The 12,960-nt window shown below is 30.3% G+C and overlaps 1 protein-coding gene across 4 annotated transcripts in view; it reads right to left on the bottom strand.

Moving 5' to 3' along the window:
- Positions 1-12,960, bottom strand: part of LOC130899883 (5-hydroxytryptamine receptor-like) — a 350,025-nt gene that overhangs the window by 89,138 nt on the left and 247,927 nt on the right. The gene's annotated exons all lie outside the window — the stretch shown is intronic.

The following is a 12,960-nucleotide window of genomic DNA, read 5'->3' as shown; positions in this document are numbered from 1 at the left end:
GGCTTCTGCGTACCGATAACTAAATTTTTTAGTGAATTTTATGATATTTCTCATCATTGATTTCTTTCTAGTGATGGCGTTTTCCAAAAATATAGTATATATAAAAACAGACACGAAACTCTGAATGATTGAACGATATATTAAGACACTGCACATTTTTCATTTTATTTGATATCAGCTGTTATAAATTCCAAAATTATTGATATCTAAAGTAGAGTAATGTAGTCCCAGTACGTAGTATTCAAGATCTGAATATGTTCAGTATTTGTTAGTATTAAAACTAAAACAATGTTTCCAGTTATGGATTAAATTTTCATTCATAATATAGTTTAGTCAAAAACATCGATGAGCTACAAATACCATAATGGATGAATTGGCTTGTAGGGTCCAATTGTAAACAAAATGTTGATATAGTATGTTTTTTTTTTCAAAATTTGTTTGGTTCTCCGAACTCACCGAGCAATTTATATAAAGAAGAAGTAATGGCCCGCTATTGATTAATTACACATTATGTATCACCACTTCAAGTTTGAGAACTGAAATCTCTATTATAATGCAACCGAAATGATTATAAACTCATTTGAAAAATATAAAAGTTTTATTAGCCAAACATTTCTCCCGAATATGGAACTTTTTTTTTCTCATGAGATCTACAACATGAATAATTATTCTGGCCCATATAAAAATAGACCAAACCAGCATATCTTAAGCGGAGTGGCAATTTATGTAAAAAATTCTATGAACGCAGTACCCATAAAATTAAAAACTAATCTAGGCTGTCGCCTTGTGCAACAAGAGCGCTAGCCGTCCACTTTGTCTCTCGAGCCTCATAAACAAAAATTGTTTGTATGAAAATTAACAGGGACATGTGGAACTTATGTCTTTTTTGAAAAATATTAGTTTTCAGAGTTTATAAACTGGATTGAACAAAGATAGGTACTTTGGAATCAATAAGGATAGTTGTTCTGTATTTTCTGTTATATAATTTGGTTTCAAGTGTATTAATTCGCGATTCACACTATATCCTACGCTATATTCTACGTCTTTTAACAACGATATTGAAACAAATTAGAATATCAGATTTACATAATATTTGATAATGATTCTTAAGATACAGCTTTTCAATTCTGGGTCGAGTATGTAATGTTCGGAACATTACAGGATAATTGAAATTAATTAAATTAGTTGATATATAATATTCTTGTAAACGTTATGTCGATACCTCACTGGATTAATGAGAAGAAAATAAAAAGCTTTCTAAGAAAAAAAAAATATTTTCCCATGTTGCATTATAAAAATCTGATGCAAGCGAAGATTATTTTTGGTTTGAATTTTCGTCTATTTTTATTTTCATTTGAAATATGTGGCCCAAAAATACATACAATACTGTACCAAATTTTTATACCTTCAATATACTCAATATTTTCAATAGTTCTCACATGAATATTGGAAATTAACTCAAATACCGTCAGCTATATCTATATTCAATTCCAATATAAACTGAACTTTTCATTATTGTCTCTGTTTATATTTCAAATTGCAGTTCGCGGATATTCTACAATGAAACGAAATTATCTTGTATCCACTTTTAATGGCACATAATTCTGTTAGTTCCGTCAAATAAATTTGAAACTACAAACAAGTGAGGATTTTACTATTTTGTGTAGTTTGATAATGTTGTTGTCCAGCAAACAAATACCGTATAAAGTTAATTTATGGCTATATATATATATATATATATATATATATATATATATATATATATATATATATATATATATATATATATATATATATATATATATATGTATGTATATTTTATTTTTGGCTACTTTTAACGTTTGCTGTAAAAATATTAAAAATATCTTCGTAATTATAACTCAAAAGAAATGAAGTAGTAAGAAACTTGATAATTTGGAAAAACTCAGAATCTTTCATCTATTGATTACACTGGAAAACAAAATTCAAACTTCGTCGTGCCTCACGAACTTCACTCCTATTTTTTACTTTTATCGATGATTGTTAATAAAAATGAATAATGAAAAAGAAATTATATACCAACAAACAATGACCTTTGAAAACCAAAAAGATCTATTATGAATTTACGATTTAGGATTTTCTGACCAAATTAGCTTTTGGAGAGTCTCTTTTTAACGACTAATTATAATCAAGGCCGCATTCTTGGCTTGATGGAACCTCCCAGTGTTCATTGCTTCTTAATTCTCAAGAAAACAATTCTAGAAGTGAGTCTAACAAATGAATCCTAATTTTTTTTTAAATACCGATTCAACGAAAATACCCTTTTTTATATTTCCGTCACTTATTTGCAATTCATCGTCCAAACTAAATTGCAAATTAGGATTAATTTAATGTGTTATGATGGACGAAGAAATTCAGATGACTCTACAAGAAAAAAATATTTCATATTCTCCTATTCAGGGTTCAAATATGTTCAAGTATGCCATATTTTTCTATGTTTTCTTTTATTCTGACTAACCCATTCACAAATAGAACAGCAGAATTTGCTATAACTAAAGCTTCGATGAAATCAAATATTATGAATTCTTCAAATCATTCAATGGAATAATAAAGAAGCAAATATTTAACATAACTGTTGCAATCCAATATTTTCTTGTTTCAATTATTCAACGTTAATTAGGTCAACTGGATGCATCTATGATATTTATTACAACAGGCTTTAGCTTCAGACGCTGGCATTTATCTTTTGCGTTCATTAAAATATGCTTCGTACAGTAACGAATCTAGGAATTATTACTAAAAACTTACTAGAGAGAAAAGATACCGTGATTTATTTGTTTAACATAAACTGGAAGCTAGAGGCTACTTAATGCATTATTAAATATGCATCGAGTACTTTTCACTTGTTAATATCAATTTAGATGTGCATAGTTACCAGGCACATATATATTGTATCCTTATGCAAGATTTTAGCGATAAAAGAAGTATATTGAATAAGTTTCCATTCCAACTCCATAACTACATTTGTCAAAGATCCGTACTCGTGAACTTCAAACACAATTGAATTTCTTTGTTCTGACGATACATACATCAATTTAAAAAAAACTCTTTCTTGCAACTTGTAACACTCCAGAACTTTCATGAACTATAATTTCACAGTATAAAGATATTCTCCAATTATGAAGAATAGTTTTAGAAGGAATACAGAGAAGAATATTTTTAGAAGAATAATAGTTTTAAAATTTGGTAATTAACATGAATTATATCCAAAACTATAGTATTAAAATTTTTTCACTTTTCAACCGAGTCACAATTAACATTTGACTTTGTGAAGTTGTGCCAATAGTTTTTGGATCCCTTCATTAAAGACAATTTTTCTCAAGTCGTCATAGTATTTGAAGCTCTTTCTAACAGAAAGTTTTGTTAACATATGAAAGTCTGATAGTGTTAGGTCAAGGCTGTTTGCGAATTTTTTCATCAACTTTTGTGTCAAGACTATTTATTCATAAACATAAGTTTTTGACTACACTTTCATCATAAACATCAACAAGCTATGGGTGAATTCCTGTACGAACATTTTGTGTATTTTAAAAACCGAATTAAAAGAAGTTTTATATATATATATATATATATATATATATATATATATATATATGTGTGTGTGTGTGTGTGTGTGCGTGTGTGTTTGTGTGTGAGTGTGTGTCTGTAATTATACTTTCAACTTTTCTTTCAAGCTTATCTAAGAGAATTCTCTAATAAACTTTTCTTCAATGGTTCTGAGAAGTAAACAGAAATCTCGGCGTATGGAATCGATTATTATCGTTTACCTATCGTCTGAAATGTCCCTAATTAGTTTGTATCCCTGAAATGTCCACTGTGTCGGTTCTCGATAATACCGGAAGATAAAGGACGGTGGGCAAATTTGGGTTGTGTATAAATGTGTCACTATTGGTTTGTCAATGGATTACGTCGACCTTAGAAAGACAATATCCCATTTATATATGGCTCAATTTTGATACAAGCTAATTAAAAGAAATAATTGGAATTTCATAAATTTATTCATGATTATTATAACTTTAACAAGAACAAATATTTGCAATTTGGATGAGGTGTAAATAATAACACCGCAAAAATATTGAGAAATATTACTGATTCATACTTATCTGTGAACATTTAAACTCTTTGCCCGACTCCAATTTAAAAGATTTGTTTTTGTTGGGCCACAAATTAGAAATACTGAACACACTGTTTACACTATCACTATACATTTATAATGTCAGTGTCTGACGTCGGTCTTGATAACCAAGTTATCGTCTTCAAATATTAAAGGTAAACTATAACCTACTAACTTGACCTGCCTATTTATACTAAATTTTTTCCACAATTGAATTTATTTCCGCGTAAAACAATTCCAACGGGCAAATACCATTTCGACAGAAAATTACTCATTCATTCCTCAATTAGTAAACTATAGAAAGGGCTGAGGGGAATAAGCCTTTTGTCGCTGTATAAACTATTTCTATATTCTAATTCTAATGCCATCACTTGAACGAAAACTTCACTTTTATATTTATTCTTCTATATTTTAAATGAGCTATGAACCAGACATTAGCAGACCTCTTAGTGTGCGGCACATACTTCTTCTTCACAATCATTATAATTTATTTCATAAATACTACTATTCATTAAATCCAACAATTCCTTCAATGTATTGCTGGATTTATAATACAATTTCAAGCTCCCTTTGGTAAAATGCCTTACAACTCCTTTCTATAAACATGATTGAAAGGTACCAGTGCAAATTTTCCTTTTTTTTCATTTTGATGGTGAATTCTGAGACATTTCTTAAACCATTAACAGTTAATTAATAAAGGGACAATTTACTGGCAGGAGTGCAGTTTTTTCCATGAAATTGGCCTAAAATACATTTGAGCTGTCTTGAATAACCTCAGAAATAATGTTCATTCTCCTAAGCATAACTATTAAAGTAGTCCTCTTAGGAGATAATGAACTTCCATCAATACATTCGAAATCTGTTTTTGCAATAGCAATTATTATGAACTTAGTGAGATATTAACGAGCAAAAGTAATTTGAAAATGTAATATGGAAGATGTAGCGGAAAACTGAACTTAAAAGGGAAAACGCAACAATCAACTATTAATGTAAATTAAAGCCATCACATTAATCACCCGTTGTAGTAGTAGTTGAATTTAAGTTTCATTTATACAAATATTTAATGTGTGGTTAACCTTAATGAGAAGATTCTCGGTTTAATTGTAGAATAATACATAAATATATTTAAATGGTTAGTAAAGTTTGCGCGTTGAAATTAATTGATATTTGTGAGTTTGTTAACTTGAAAGGCTTGTAGAGCTTAGATTTCAACCATTTAAGTATAAATTTATTTTTTTTCTCCAATGGCTTGGGATCATAGGTTGTTTGGATAAAATAAAATTAAACTTCAAAGAAATTTTTCATTTCTATGTTAGATACGTATAACTTAACGTTTCGCTCCTTTTTGGGGAGTTTTTTCGAAAGAATAATTAATATATAATGATTAAAATATTTGTACAATAGTTATAAACATATTAGTAGATATCTTAAAAACATAATTAAAAACATGCTATTAGAATCAATGTATTTACGTCGAAATTTCAATAAAACGATATTTTAGCAGATAGATTGAAATAAACTAACTAATCAATTTATTGGAGTTAAAGTTTCTATCATTTCTATGAGAGTTATTGTCAGAACTCTGGAAAAGGACCTTGTTTAATGTGTTTCATTTTGAAATCTCTGGAGCCGGACGTGATAAGCGACTAAATAGTGTCTCTAAGTGTGAAATGTAAGCTGCAACCGGTTCATTTTTCTTTTGACGGCGGTTCCTTATTTGTTCCCAAATTAAATCTTCATTATCAGAATGAAGAAATCTTCTTTTAGTTTGTCAATTAAAAATTTCCAATCGTTTACTCTACTTTTCGCGTGTCTAAACCAATAATAAGCATCATCTGTGAAAAGTTCGACAGCTGATGTAAAAAGTTCTGCACCTGAAACTATACGTGATTTTGCCAATTCATAAATTCTTTCTAGAAATGAATACAATTTTTTTGGATCTCAATTAAATTTAACATTCTAATTAAAAATAGGTGTTTTATTAGAAGAGCAAGAAAAGTTTTGTTGAATAACTTGAGGTACAGGTAATACGTTTTGATTTAAAGTCTGATTAACATTAACATCTGTAATTCATTTATCATCTAATTCGGCTTCATACTGGATACAAGAGGCTTATGATTCGTTTTTAAATGTTTCTGCTTGATCTTTGCTTTTGCTTTGCTTTTGATAAGAGTATTCTTGAAATTTAATGGAAGTTGAAGGTGACTTGATTTTTGTATTTTCTTTTGTGTAACTAAATTTATATTGAGTTAAATCTACTTGAGATTATTTTCTGGAGTTTCCTTTTTCAAAAGTTTCTTTAAAATTAAACGTTTATCTTTAATGGGACGAGTAGAGTAAACACCTCTAATATTTAATTCATATTCAAGTTCATATTCCACCGTATGCTTAGAAATATCCATAATTAAAATGTAGATAGCTTTATCAAAGTCAAATAAAAGAACCGAACAAAAATAATATTATAAAATACCCTGTATAAATGCTAACTCTTGACGGTCCAAGGAGAAAAATCCAGAATGTAACAGACCTTAATTTGCAAAAAGAGGATTTCAACACCATACATTGGAATGTGAATTAATACTGAGACTAAAATATTAAAAAAAGCAAAATGCTAACTATGTGTACCATAAGTTGGAAAAAAGCTATAAGTGAATAACTTAGTTCGTAAACAGTTATAAATCAGTTATACCAAATTTCGAATAATGCTTGCCTCCTTTAGACCAAGACTTAACCTCAAAAGAAAATAAACCAAACACTCAATTTGTTTATATAAAAAAGTTCAACAAAAGGACAAAGTAAACTGTGCCATATAACTTAAATTCCAGGAACCCAGTATGTCACCAACAAGTACATACAAAACTACAAAAGAGGTATGAAATATAATATGTAAATATTTCTACTCAAAGATAATATAACAAAATATCTTGTAAAGAAAATTATTTACAAAAAGAAGTTGGTAGGTTTATATCGTGTGTTTATAACAACAAAAGTAACGCAAGCTGTGAGCAGTGAAAACGTTGCAATACGCCCATTCAAAAAAAAATTAAAAATAGCCAATTGGAATCAGGTTGATATTTCCGCAATCAATAAATAACCTACAAATTTGACTAGGTACAACTAAACAATTAGATGCTATGTGGATGTTGTCGCATAAGTTTAGTATACCTGACACTCCATTGTAGGTTTGATATAACAGTAATTCCCATCAATGATTCTCCTAGTAATATTTGTAAAGTGTTAAAAACTTTAAAAATTAAGCCAAGAGATTGCAAAAGAATGTAATGCTGCATGCATTCAGATTACATATGATTTAGCTATAGCTCGAACAAGTTATTAGATTCAAACCCAAGAATCACCAAATTCGATAACATTTTCATTTACATGGGGTCCTTCCATGTCAAAATTACCTTTTTTAAAGCAGTTCCTGCTAGCTTTCTAGAAGAATGCGGTCTCACAAATATCATGGTTGAATCTGATCTGATTGCTGAAGGCTCAGTTTCAGGTTTTATTAGTGGAAAAAATTATAATAGGTGTAAGAGATTACATTCTATTATGGCGTTATCACTACAAAAATTCCACTTTGATTCATTTTTGGAAAAGAAAAATTTCGGTTGAAGAATTTGTGATTGGGTATCTCACCGCATTCTCGCAACTTCAAGATCACTCGCCTCAAGTACAGCATTCATAAACACAAAATCTACTCCAATTATATGAGTACTATACAGCATAGACTTTAGAAGGTAAACACGGTAAAACGAAAGCTGTATTTTTGCGTGTGAAATGAAAGAAAAATCTGCAGAACACATAAAAGCATCGGCAAAAATCTGGATTCACTTTGGAGTCGGTAATGCATGCCGATATATCGACATGTCCGCTTTTTTTCCTAAATTAGGATCTGAAGCTTATGATATTGAAGAATTATTTCTTATGATGAAATCTTTTATCTGCCAGCTATATGGATTAAGAAAACTAACTGATACATAACTGAAAAATATAAAGTATCAACCCGGAGTCCTAGCCCTTCTCAGTAAATGTACGTAACTACGATGGTTGTAACTTGCCACCCTGCCAATCACAGCTACGGCAACATTTATTGAGAACTAAATACATTGCATGCTTGTGGAGAATTGCACACAATCGAATCGTAACTGAGATGCTACCAATTAACTATGAATGGACAAATGTACATGGAATATTAGAGCCGACTTGGTTTGTTGGTAGCAAACTTGAACCAACCTGAAGCATACGAAGATATTGTCATAATACCTGACATTTTAAAAGATACTTTAGATTCAGGTACGTTTTTTTAATACTATAATACAAAATAAACAAAATATTGTAAAGTTTATAACCCTTCCTGATTACAGAAACATGTAATGAAGAAGAAATTGACTAAGTAAAAATTAATCCAGTGAGGATGAACATTAAAATATATCATATTTCTCAATCTATTTTTGCATAAATAAATGATAAAATTATACCTACATATACATATGCATAATCATTTATTCCAGTCAGAAATAGAAAGAAAAAAAAATTTTCTTTCAAATTACCGTATTGAGAATATCCTTTCAAATATTTGTCAGATTATCATTTGGGGCGACTAGGACATCAAGTTAAACCATTTGTATAAAAATCTGATGCGCTCGAGTATTTCAAGGTCACTTTTTTACATTTTCAAAAATCTACCATGACTTTTGATCACATCCAAATAATCAGATATTTCAATAGGAGACTTTTTTGTGTTTACTAACTATTTCCTTTCGAATATCTGACACGCTCGAATAACTTTTTGTTTTTTATTACCATTTCTTACAGCCATCTTCCCTTAATTACTCGTCAGAATAATATCTCTCGGTTGTTAGAAAGACAAAGAGGGTGAACACTGTGAATGTCCGACGCGCTCGAGTATTTCTATGTGAATGATTTTTTTTACATTTTTTAAAATTCGTACACGCTCTTCTCCTCACTAAAATGGCAATATAATCTGTCCCCATGACACTTTAATAACTGAAAATTTAGCGTATCGGGCTCCCTTACTACAAGTATTAGTCTTTACAGCATTAATGATACGGGATAGTTGAGCTATCGGTAGAGGAACATTTCAACATCATTGTGTTCAGTAGCTGCACTTTTTAACGATTCTATTCTTCGCGATTTATTGAGTGCTAGTGGTACTACACAGCCATAACGTCTTTTCCTTGATTTTTTGCAAATAAAACATTTCTTAAGTGGCAAATATTCATTAATAACCGGCTCATCAGCATGCACCTGCTTATCATCGGCATCCAATCCACCATCACTATCTTCCAAGCTTGATTCAGGGTTGTTTGATGGACCCGCTCTGAAATTATTTAACCCATAATTAGAGGCAGAATTTTTTTCATACTTTCAAAATAAAAGTAATTCATAATATAAAATATTTGCTATTGTGGTAAGCTATTAATAAAAAAATGTAATAAAAGCTTATCAAAATTTAATTTAAAATATGAATGTTGTGATTTTACTTAGGATATAATAACACAATATCTTACATTAAAACGTACTTGTCTGCTATTTTTCCAGTTATTTGCGTTGTGCTAGAAATAGATAATTCGGAACTGACGTTCTAGAGCACTTTCTGTTATAATTTCATCATTTTTTGGGAAAGCGGACGGTATTTTTATAGTTGTAAAAAGTTTGTAGCACTGGATATGCTATCCACCGTCTAAAGATGTTTCATTAGAAATTTTAACCGTAGCATAAGCGTTACTAGATTTTCTTCTGGTTTTACTCTACGATACTCCAAAACAGTCATACATTTTCTTAAAGTATCTGGTGTGAATTTTTTAATTTTTTCACTTTTTTCACATGTTTCTTTCTGACAAAGTACACATTTCACATTTGAATCGCTCATTATTGCAATGCATATAAAATTCATTACATTTAATTAATAAAATTATTGTAATACACAACAAATAAATCTATCTACTAATATGTTTTTATCTGTTCTACAAATATTTTAATCATCATATATTATTTTTTTAAAAATGCTCCCAAGGAAGGAGCGAAACGTTGAATATCTAACATCAAAATGTAAAATTTCATCGAAGTTTGATTATTTCATTTCATATATATATGAAATGAATATATATATATATATATATATATATATATATATATATATATATATATTCATATTGATCAATAGATCACATACATCATGAATATCAAAATCAAAATAGAAATCTGCTTCATCAAGAGAATTTTTCCTTAGTTTCTACAGAATAGAGCTATAAATTCTACTTAAATGATTCAGGTCTTTTTTATCATTCATAGCTTTTTTGTCATGTTAACCACCTTTTCTTCGTATATTATATTACAGTCCAATTAAATCGTTAGAATTGAATTTATATATATATTTTTTAATATTTCGCCGTTCATTTCTGCAGTTTTATTTTTTTATCGTATTGATGACCTTTTAGTCTACTATTAATTTACATACAAAGATATAGTAACTTCCCAAAGACCCCAAATGGAGTAGATAATCCTCCATACTCTTTAGATGTTAGCACGTTTATTGTAATATATTCCCAATTATTCTAAAGTTCAACAACTGTTAATTTCCATGACAATAAATATCTTGCTAAAGGAAGACTAGTGAAAAATTTTCCATTATCATATTTTTTCGGATCTTTTATATTGTGCTCCCCAATATTTTGCTTGCTCTTTCACTTTGATTCATTTGATCTTTCAATGGATATCAACGGTACTTGAATTCCATATTTTTCTGAGTGTCATGTAATATATTGAATAAGTTTGGTCCAACTTTGGGTTTTGTACGGTTGTTTATCCATTATCAAGCATTCTAATATTATATAAAGTGCTGATAAATATCGTCAAACTAAATGAATCTCAGTATATTACCAAATCTATTGATGCCCTAAGGAAATCAGTATAATGGATAAGAAGCTCATCTCAACACATTTGTTGAGTGTGGGTAGATGTTGAATTACACACATCAACTGCTTTGTAAATGTAACGAACAATTCCATCGACAAATTCAATAGTAAAATCTCTTTTGAATGTTTCACTGATTAATAACGTTTCTGTATTTCTTTGTTGTCAAGATATTTGCTGAAGAAAATTTAGAGGCGGAATTTATATTGAATGGGTGGTATTTTAGACCAAACAGTGTTGTCCGTGATAGTAAATGTTGTGGTCAGTTATTTTACCACAATTGGAACGGTTTTAGTAGACACGATGTGTCTGATTTTTGCGCAAACATTCACCTTCCAGCATTGACTGAACATTGGACGAAGGCTGAAACCTTTCCTGAACTTACTTATAGAAATGAAAATGTGCCAAAAAGTGATGAACAGCATACAACAGATATAAATTATGTTAAAATAAACTAGATATTACTGGAAACTTTGGTTTTTCATACAAAAAACGTACCATTCACACGCAAGAGGATAAAAAAGTGTGTATTTGTACAAGTGTTGGTTCCAACTTAGTCCCAATGCTGGATACTCTTTAAATGTGAGTAAAAAGACCGATTTCCCATGGTCATCATTCCAATACCAACGCTAGAACCAAAAAATTCGTTGAATGATATACGCACTACGACCACACAATGCATCAAATCATACCAGCGTTCAACGCTGGAAGCAATCGACGCATCGTGTGGTACAGGCTTAATATAATGGCAATTATTTTTAAGTATAGAAATCATTCTCATAATCCTCGACAGGGACATCTTCTTCCAATAGCTCAATGAAATCTCCATTTTTGCCTTAAGCAACTAATATGTTCATTTAATATCAGGAAAAGAGCGTTTTTAAGGGTATTTTCCATTTAAGCTCATAGAGATGAGAAAAAATTGACATGCACAAAGTTTTCATAAAATATTCAAACGTCCAGTTCAAGTCAAGTCTCTTTTAAAACTAACCGCTTAGAACAGCTGCAAAGACATTTTTCCTATTCTTCTATCTTCCCTCTTACTTGTACAACTGGGTATTCACAAGGTTTATGAAGAGCTATAATCGAGAATTATCAATGAACAATTTATCTAAGCGGAGAACTCTGAGATGAGTAATTTTCAATTAAATTCAAAGAATATTGTGAATATCCTGGATAGCAAAGGTTCATTATTGTACAAATCACTCAAATATGAAATCAGTTCATGAAAGGATTAATTTACTGTATATATACACCCCGCAAAAATTATCGCATCACTGGTATGTTAGGATATTTTAATACTTAATTTTAGTTTTTTGGGAAAATCTGTATGTATCAACTATCACAATTTCCTACAAATTTTTTTGGAAACTAAAATGCTCGAGTAAATCATTTTTGTCTTGGAGAATGTATTGAGATCGAGAACTTTCTAAGCAAATTGTGTTATTGTATAGTGGAAATTCAAATTTATTTTGTTAATAATGGATGTGGCTCAACTTTTAACAAGACATGTGACGAATGAAGAAGCCGCTAAAATCATCGCGCTCATACAAGATGGCAGCAGTCAAAGATATGTCGCCGGAGTTATTGGAGTTCAACAAAGCTCCATATCCAGAGTTGTTATTCGCTACCAAGAAACAGGGCAGCTAATCAGAAGTCTCGGACAAGGCCGCGGAAGGGTAAATTCGGTATTAGATGATCGTTATTTTAGGTTAACTAGAGAGTGGTCGCGATACCTACTCTGAATGGACCTGCACGTAGCCCGGACCTTAATCCAATAGAGCGTGTCTGGGACCATCTAGGACGACAAATTCAGCAACATCCGGCACCAATAAGAGCACTAGATGATCTTCAAAACGTTCTTTTGA

Source organism: Diorhabda carinulata, chromosome 1, assembly GCF_026250575.1.
Source record: "Diorhabda carinulata isolate Delta chromosome 1, icDioCari1.1, whole genome shotgun sequence".
Taxonomy (NCBI): domain Eukaryota; kingdom Metazoa; phylum Arthropoda; class Insecta; order Coleoptera; family Chrysomelidae; genus Diorhabda; species Diorhabda carinulata.
Note: the sequence above shows the minus strand (reverse complement) of the source record. Positions and strands in the feature narration are given on the sequence as shown.